This window comes from Orycteropus afer, unplaced genomic scaffold (assembly GCF_000298275.1).
Source record: "Orycteropus afer afer isolate SDZICR_OR568_19922 unplaced genomic scaffold, OryAfe1.0 scaffold00113, whole genome shotgun sequence".
NCBI classification, from domain to species: domain Eukaryota; kingdom Metazoa; phylum Chordata; class Mammalia; order Tubulidentata; family Orycteropodidae; genus Orycteropus; species Orycteropus afer.
This window is the reverse complement of record NW_006921700.1, coordinates 8,217,125-8,226,180: the sequence shown is the minus strand read 5'-3', so window position 1 is coordinate 8,226,180 and position 9,056 is coordinate 8,217,125.

Genomic DNA, 9,056 nt, shown 5'->3' with positions numbered 1-9,056 from the left:
TCTCCGTTTGTTCCCCAGCCACCATGCACAGTCCTCCATGCAGTCCCTGGCTAGCAGGGTGATTTTTAGGTTAATTCTTAGGTCCTACCACCACTTGGGAATCTCCAACCCGCCTGTACCATCAGGGTTGCTCAGGGCGCTGTCAGACCACAGCTCTGTATGTCTCCTTATCTTGGTATTTTCACACAAATTCTTCTGCTAGTTGGGGTTTAGTACACTTCTGTATCCTTCCCTTCAAGGCTCAGGGGTACAAGATTATCTTCTGTGTCTGTGTTAATTGATTTCCCTTTTCTTTGTTGAAGAGGGTCTGTGCAGTCCTTCTGCCTAGTCCACCATCTTGCCGGAACTCCTCCCAGTACAATGATTTGCACCTGTTAAACTCAAGTGTTCAATGGGAGAAGTCTCTTCTGATTCCTTACATTTTAAAAAGGAAGTGAATTTTGGAACTGTCCTTAGGGAGTCATAAATCCTTTTCATTTATCTTCTGTAAACTTTGGTTTTTGCATTCCACTTAGTTGTTGCCATTTCATTTTACCTAGATATAAGATTATGTCACTTTTTAAATTTGGTTTTACCATAGCAAATATATTTGAATAACTGAACATAAATAAAATGTATAAAACAGGTAAAATTTCTTTCACAAAATTACATTTTAATTTGGACATTAACACAGAAATTCATATTTGAAAATTATTAAGTAAGAAAATTGGACTTGGAAAATATAATTTTCTTCTTCAAGTCTGAGATAGTCAAAAGAAACAGTACTTACAAGGCAGTTAGAAATAATTTCATTCATTGTTTTGTATGATGTTTGCTGGCAGGCCCTTCTCAGATCTTCATGAGTGTTTTATGTCTTGAAATAATAGTTAAAAACTTGTACACTCACTTTCCACACTTTGATGCTGCATCTTCACAGTTCATTGGATTACTGCTGTTACTTGACAGGGGCAAGAGAGATCAGAAAATACATGATATATTTACAAGATTATGCTCAATCTGAAGATGTGTTTTGGTTTACTTTATTCAGAACAGGACCAGATACATCATGAGTCATATGATTATACTGTAAGTGGTGTATTCTTATGTGGTCAACAAGAGAGAAATGAATGTGAGATTATACTCTATTGGGTCCAAATGAAAAGGAAACTATAATTGTTATCATATTCAAAACTTATTAAAATGTACAGTTTATTTCTTTGTGGAATTGTTCAAGTCCCGTATTCAGACATACACACATAATTGATGTTACAATAGCACCACTTCTCAACAAGCAAGATTGTTTTGCAAGTTATAATAATATCAATCAATTTTCTTAAAAGAAAGTCAGTCTGAAAAGGACTGGAAAATAAAATGCATTTACATTATTTTTATTTTTAAAATACTCATTTATTTCCTTAAGGAATTGTTCAATATCCTTACATGGAGATACATAAATATTCTGACAAAATATAAATTCAATGTTCTGACAAATGTCTTTTGTTGCTTTCTTCAGAAACAAATTTAGAAACACACTCATTGTTGCAAAACAGAAATATTTTGCATGATAAATGAATATTGAATTTTGCATCCTTAATGTCTTAATACTTCATTTATTAGTATATAGAGATTAATATCAAGCACTATAACTCACAAAACAGACAATAAAAACTAAACTCACTTGATACATAAATGAAAACTTTTTGTATTAGATAAATATTAATATTTCCTATTTTTGGACATTTACTATGTTAATATTATATTAAATTATTACATGTTAGCATTATATTAAATGTATGCTAGATTGCATCTGCATGTATCCCAAACATATATTAAAGTTATAAATATTATTGTTTACAAAACCTAGGACATAACTCTGTATATAAATGCCATACAGTTGAAAAATAACTTGATTGAATTTATTGCAATGGTCAACTTATTTGAGTTCTCTCAGTTTTGCATGTCATCTGGGTCTGGAGTTCCCATTGGTTATTTACCAAGATGTGAGCAACTGCATACCCTTGCGTTTGCATCACAGCAAAGAGCATTGCTGGCCTTCTTGGCTGGAGCTGATGGATCAGAAGAGATGGAAGAACAAGACTGTTCTCTCAAAATGAATCAGAGTTTGTTATCTATTAACATAACCCATCCTTGCTCAGTAACCACTTGTGTTGGATCCAGCTGCATATTGAGTGAGTGTAGCAAAAGTCAGACTCAACCATTCACCCCAACCCATTCTTTATTAGAAAGAAATATTATACTCCCAAGATCCACTGAAATAAGGAGTTTTAATTACATGGAAGGGGACCATAGGAGACAGAGGTCAGTGAAGGTGTTGAAGTGGTAGGGCCCTGATATCCTCTCAAACAAGCTTGTGCTTGAATCCCCACATGACCCTGTGTGAACTTTATTTCCAGCTGGCACATTCTATGCATTGGAGCTGGTATCACTTTCATTTAGTATCCTGGTAGTTCCCTTTAACTGTGACTTGCTTTTACTTGTGTCCTGTCTGTTTCGCATCTATGAGTCTTTGCTTTGGACAATTGGTGCCTCTAGTTTGTTGATATCCTAAGCATGTGCTTACCTTACTTATACCCTGAATGTGTGTATATATGCTTTTTTCTTTCATTATCATAAAAATATACATAACGAAACATTTGACATTTTAACACTTGTTACCTGTAAAGTTCAGTGACATTAATTATGTTCATCATGTGTGACCATCACCACTGGTTTTATTTTTTGAAAATATGCAACATTCTTTAATAAAAGTAAATCATTACTGTACTGTAATGCTTATCATTTAATGCCCTTACTCATTTGTATATTGATGTATCAATGTATATTAATGACCTCCAATAGGCAGGTTGTGTGCCAGGAGCCCACAATTCTAGGGAAGCTACAGAGAAGATAACCTGCTCTTCTAAAGAAAGTAATAAGGTGATGGAATTGTGTCCCAGCACCAGTCCTGGTACAGAGGTGTAAGCTCCTCCCATTCTGTTGTGGAACAATGGGGGACTGTGTTATAGGTCAATGATGGGTCTTTTGTTTTCAGCTTGGTTCTATATTGTCCACTCACTTGTTGTCCCTATTAAAGTTGAAGAGATCTGGCAGTACATAAGGAGTTCTGGTCATGCAGTGCTTAAAACATTCAGTGGTTAACCAAAAAGTTGGCATTTTGAACCCCCTAGCCACTCCATAGCAGAAACATGAAGCAGTTTGCTCCCATAAAGATTTACAGCCTTGGAAATCCTATGGGGCAGTTCTGTTCTGTCCTATAGCGCTGTCTTGAGTTGGAATCAACTCAGTAGCAGTGGATTTTGGGTGGTGGTGTAATGGTTAAGTGCATTCCATGCTTGAGTGTTAACAGAAAGATTGGTGGTTGGAACTCACCCATCTGCTCCACAGGAGAAAAGACCTGGTGATCTCCTCCATAAAGATGACAACCTAAAAAACCCTACGGGGAGGTTCTACTCTGCACTATAGGGTTACTGGGAGTGGATCAGCCTACTGGCATCTAACAACAGGCATTTGTTAAAGTAGATTTCCTGAGAATAGGGGACATCCATGGAAAATGCAGCTGCTCAGACCCTATGAGTCACCTGCCTCAGCTTGCAGAGGTGGTGGTGATAATTACCATTCTGGACATTACTACAGGTTGTCATACAGCTACCAAGATCTTCATTAAGAAGCTGTCCATCCTCTTTCACAAGTGGTAAATTTCTACATCTGAAAAGGAGAAGGAGGACAGAGCCTATTACAAGCATTTTCCTAGATGTACGACTTTAGAGAAGCCCAGTCACTACCGGATAAGAATCAGCACATTTCTCAGGCGCAATCCCAATCCTTTCCATCAGCTCTTGCAGTGAGGCATGCCATGTTATGTCCATTTTTACAGGCCTTATCTATACGCAGCCTACCTTGTCACCTTGATAACTGATTTCTGCACCATCAATCGTGTTAGCTAGAGGAACTATTTGAAGGACCACTGAAGTGGATAAAACATCAAATTTGCACTTTTCCTCTCTCTAGAGTCTTTTATCACAGAAACACTTTACAAGATCCTGACTTTAGTTATATGACCCTGGCTACTAAGTTAACCCCTATCTAAATTTACCCATCTGTCAAATGGGAATAAAGGTGTCATGGTTAAGCACATGGCTACTGATCAAAAGGCTGGTGGTTTGAACCCACTGGTCACTTCTTGGAAGAAAGGTGTGGCAGTCTGCTTCTGTAAAAGCCACAGTCTTGGAAACCCTATGGGCAGTTCTACTCTGTCTTATGTCCTACATCCTATGAGTCAGAATCAACTCAATGGCTATGGCTTTGGTTTTGGAGACACAAAGTTTAAATGCTCAGCTGCTCACCAAAAGGTTGGAAGTTCAAAAACTACCTGGAGGCTCTAGGAGAGAAAGACTTGGTGATCTTCTCCCATAAAGATTACCCAATGCCATCAAGTTGACTCAGATTCATAGTTAGCCCATAGGACAAGGTAGAACTGTCCCATGGGGTTTCCAAGGCTGAAAATCTTTGCAGAAGCAGACGGCCTCAGCTTTCTCCCAAGGAGCAGCTGGTGGGTTTGAAACACCGACTTTTTGGTTAGCAGTTGAATGTTATAACCACTGTGCCACTAGCTCCTCCATAAAGATTATAGACTAGGAAATCCTCTATGGTAGTTCTACTCTCACATAGTGACAGGAGGTCTCTATGAGTCAAAAATCGACTGCCTGGCAGCTAACTACAAGAATGAGAATGACATCTAATACTGACCTCACAAGACTGTTGCAAGCCTCAAGAATCAGGCTTCCTTCTGAAATTTTGCTGTTGGGCCCATCAACTGCATGTACTGTATTCCCTTGGTAGGCAACCCAAACCAGCTCTCTAGGCCTATTGCTGTTGTTGTTGTTAGGTGCCTATTGTTAGAAGTAGATATGGGGGTGGGGTGGGAAATTTTGTGTCTGAAGAGTGGTGGTCTCCAATTCCCCAGTTTAGGTAGAAATGTAAGACAACTTCTCTTCTGAATATATTTTTCCCAGGGTAGCCATCGTAAAAGTGTCAGTCTCTGCCAGTTGAGATGTTTTCTCTCCTTTTCAAATATCCTATTGTTCTTTTCATGTTTATTGTTTCCTTTATGGCCTCTTTGATAGCTTTTTTTGGAGGCCTTGTAAGGTATTTTGATACTGAGTAGGGATGCCAGATGTGAGACCCTGTATTATTCTGCCTCTTATTTTGATTTAAAGTTACATGCTCCCTATGGAAGAAAATAATAAAAAATACAGTGCTAGAAGAAGGAAAGGGTGTGGAAAGATGAATAGGAACCTGTTTTATTGGAGAAGGAAAGAAGTAGAACATTGGGCATAAACAATCATTATAAGAGATCATGAGTGACATTTAGATGGTCTATTAATGCAAAATTAATTGCCTTGATAGAAGATTATATTTCTTGAAAGTGTAGTAACTACTGAAAGTCCGTCTAAAACTGCAATTTCTCTCAATATGTTCTCTAATGCAGTGCGATCACCATCACATATGTATTAATTACAAGTTAGCTTCACAGTAGGAAAAGACAGGAAAGCTGAATCAAATCAGGTTACACTTCATTAGCATTCTTTGAAAGGATTCATATTTGGAATGGCATTTTGAATAGCCCATCCTACAGCTCTTGTGGCACTGTGGTTAAAGCATTAGGCTTCTAACCAGAAGGTTGGCAGTTCAAACCCACCAGCCACTCCATGGGTGAAGGATGAGGCAATCTGGTTCCATAAAGATTTACAGCCTTGGAAACTTTATGGGGCAGCTTTACTCTGTCTTGTAGGGTCTGCATGGGTTGGGATTGACTCAATGGCAGTGAGTTTGGTTTGGTTTGAAGATGAATGTGGTTGAGAGCACTTTGCTGGTAATTTGAGCAGGCAGTAGATCAGGCCAGGATGCTCCATGCATCTTCAAGGTTAGATGCAGCAGGGTCAAAGGGAGGAATGGATTGAATACCTGTTCTATTACCTGCCTGCCATAGGAGTACCTGGGTGGTGCAAATGGTTAAATGCTGAGCTGTTAACCAAAAGATTGGAGGTTTGAGTCCACCCAGAGATGTCTTGGAAGAGAGGTCTGGTAATCTACTCCCCCCAAAAAAAAACAAAATCAGCCATTGAAAACCCTGCAGACCACAGTTCTAGTCTGATACCCATGGGGTGACTATGAATTGGAATCAACATGACGATAACTGGTACTTTCCCTAAAGGATATGTATAAGAAACATCTATTTATGTAGTTGGTATGAGTACTTTAACACTCCTGAGTGTCAGTTAAGGTGCTCTGGTGGTACAATAGTTAAGATACTTGGCTACTAACAAAAATGTTGGTGAACCCAACAGCCACTCGGGGGAAAGAGATGAGACAGCTGTTTCTCTAAAGATTTACAGCTTTGGAATCTCTTTGGGGGTTGCTAAGAGTCAGAATCAATTCGATGGCAGTGTTGGGTTTTTTTGTTATTGTTTTGTTTTGTTTTTGTTTTGAATATCAGTTGTTTAGTCTATAAAATGGGAGTAGCCACTCTGCAGATAATACAACTTTGCTTGCTGAAAGTGAGGATGACTTAAGGCACCTACTGATGAAGGTTGAAGAATACAGTCTGCAGTATGGATTACATCTCAACATAAAGAAAACAAAAATCCTCACAACTGGACCAATGAGCAGCATCACAATAAATGGAGAGAAGATTGAGGTTGTCAAAGAATTCACGTTGCTTGGTTCTACAATCGATGCCAACGGAAGCAGCAGTCAGGACATTAGATGACGTGTAGCATTGGGAAAGTCAACTGCGAAGGAACTGTTTCAAGTGCTGAGGAGCAAGGATATCTCCTTGAGGACTAAGGTGCGCCTGACACAAGCCATGATATTTCCAATCGCCTGGTATGCATGTGAGAGCTGGACAATGAATAAGGAAGACCGAAGAAGAGTTGATGCTTTTGAGTTGTGGTGCTGGCGGAGAATGCTGAAAGTACCATGGACTGCTAAAAAAACTAACAGATCTGTCCTGGAGGAAGTGCAGCCAGAATACTCCTTGGAAGTAAGAATGGCCAGACTTTGTCTCACCTATTTTGGTCATGTTGTCAGAAGGGACCATTCCCTGGAGAAGGATGTCATGCTTGGTAGGTGGAGGGTCGATGAAAGAGGGGGAGGCCTTCAACGAGATGGATTGATACAGTGGCTGCGATGATGGGATCAAGTATAGCAGGGATTGTGGGGCTGGCGCGGGATTGGGCAGTGTTTTGTTCTGCTGTGCATGGGGTCGCTATGAGTTGGAAATGACTCAATGGCACTTAACAACAACAACAACAACTCTCTTAGTCTCTTAAGCTTTATTAAAAGAAAAAAAAAAAACCCACTGCCATCAAGTCGATTCTGACTCATAGCAAACCCCACTGGGTTTCCAAAGCTATAGATCCATACAGTAGATTGCCTTATCTTCCTCCCACAGTACTTACTGGGGCATTAAATGGAATAATGTACATTAAGGCACATTTTATAAACTTAAATTGTTAAACAAGTGGTAGTTGGCAATCCCTTAATGACCAGAGACACAATTTTCTGCTGGATGAATAGATCCCTCTTGACTAGTCTTCTTCAGGGTCCAAGTTAGGTGTCTTGGTGCATAGAAGACATTCAACTCATGGGACTGACCAAGTCTTCTTACTGCCAGGCCTGAGTATCAACCCTGAAGAGTTTATCCCATTCAGGATCAGATAAAACGTGTGACAAGGCTCTCACTCAAAAGGTCAAAATAAGTTCACTTTAAAGACAAAGACAAATTCTAAACTCTGGCTGTGCCTCCATTTTTAAAGTGGAAAAATCTTTCAAAGGCAAATTTACTTAATCAAGCTGTAATAAGAGCCACGAACAACCTATAATCCTGATATAATATCTTCTGAATATTTATTACTTTTTACCAGACATATGCATCATTTCTTGTCTTCCTCATATGACTCCCTATTAAGTAACAAGAGAGATCATTTGAATTTAGGAAAACGTGTTCCAGAAGCATTTGTCCAAAGAGACATCCCAGGAATTGGTGGAGCAACTTGGAGAAAGCAAGTCTTCTAGGACAAGGCTGCTGCTGACTGTTACTTATAGGAAAGGCTAATGAAATACCCATTTATCTAAAATGGTTTGTTTGTTTTCTTTTCCCCTGGATGCAAATATAGCAGTGTAGCATGCAAAAATCTACCAGGAGTCCAGGCTACCCCTATCCAAGTGCAACATCAAGAACAAGTGTGGTGCTAAGCCCTGTTTACACTCTACTGATCAGATCATCTCAAAATTTCCTTTCCCTGGGGTCTCTTAAGCCCTCCTTCTAGTCCCCAGCCCATGCCCTCTAGAGCTCAATTTTTCTTCTTCATATTTAGATAGCAAACCTGATCAAAGGCCATCTGTCTCTGCCTTTCAAAAAATATTTACAGCTTTGGAATCTCTTTGGGGGTCGCTATGAGTCAGAATCAATTCGATGGCAGTGTTGGTTTTTTTTGTTATTGTTTTGTTTTTTGTTTTGAATATCAGTTGTTTAGTCTATAACACTCCCATTAACACATGTCAGAATATGATCTATGTTTGATTGTATATTAACATCATTTTAATTATGAAACTAAAAGTTAAAACAAAAACAAAAACAAAAAAACACCTAATTTAAATCTCTCCCAAAGTTGGCTTGCTGTGTGGTTGTCTGGCAGGGAAGGAAGGGAATTCCTTGACCTAATTTCTTGGGAGAAGAAGGAGATCTTATAACCCCTAAAGACCTGGTTTCTTTCCTTGATTTTTAATAAGACAGTGACAACTTCCTCGTTCTTAACTAAAAAATAATTCTCCAAGTTTTTGCATTTCTAAGACATTACCTAGAGCTGAATGACTTGACCTATTGGTTGAAGAGTCATTGTGATAAAGCTTATCACAAGGGAGGCGGGGCAAGATGGCAGACTAGGCAGAAGGATTGCACAGACCCTCTTCAACAAAGAAAAGGGAAACCAATAAATACAGACACAGAAGATAATCTTGGACCCCTGAGCCTTGAAGGAAAGGATGCAGATTTG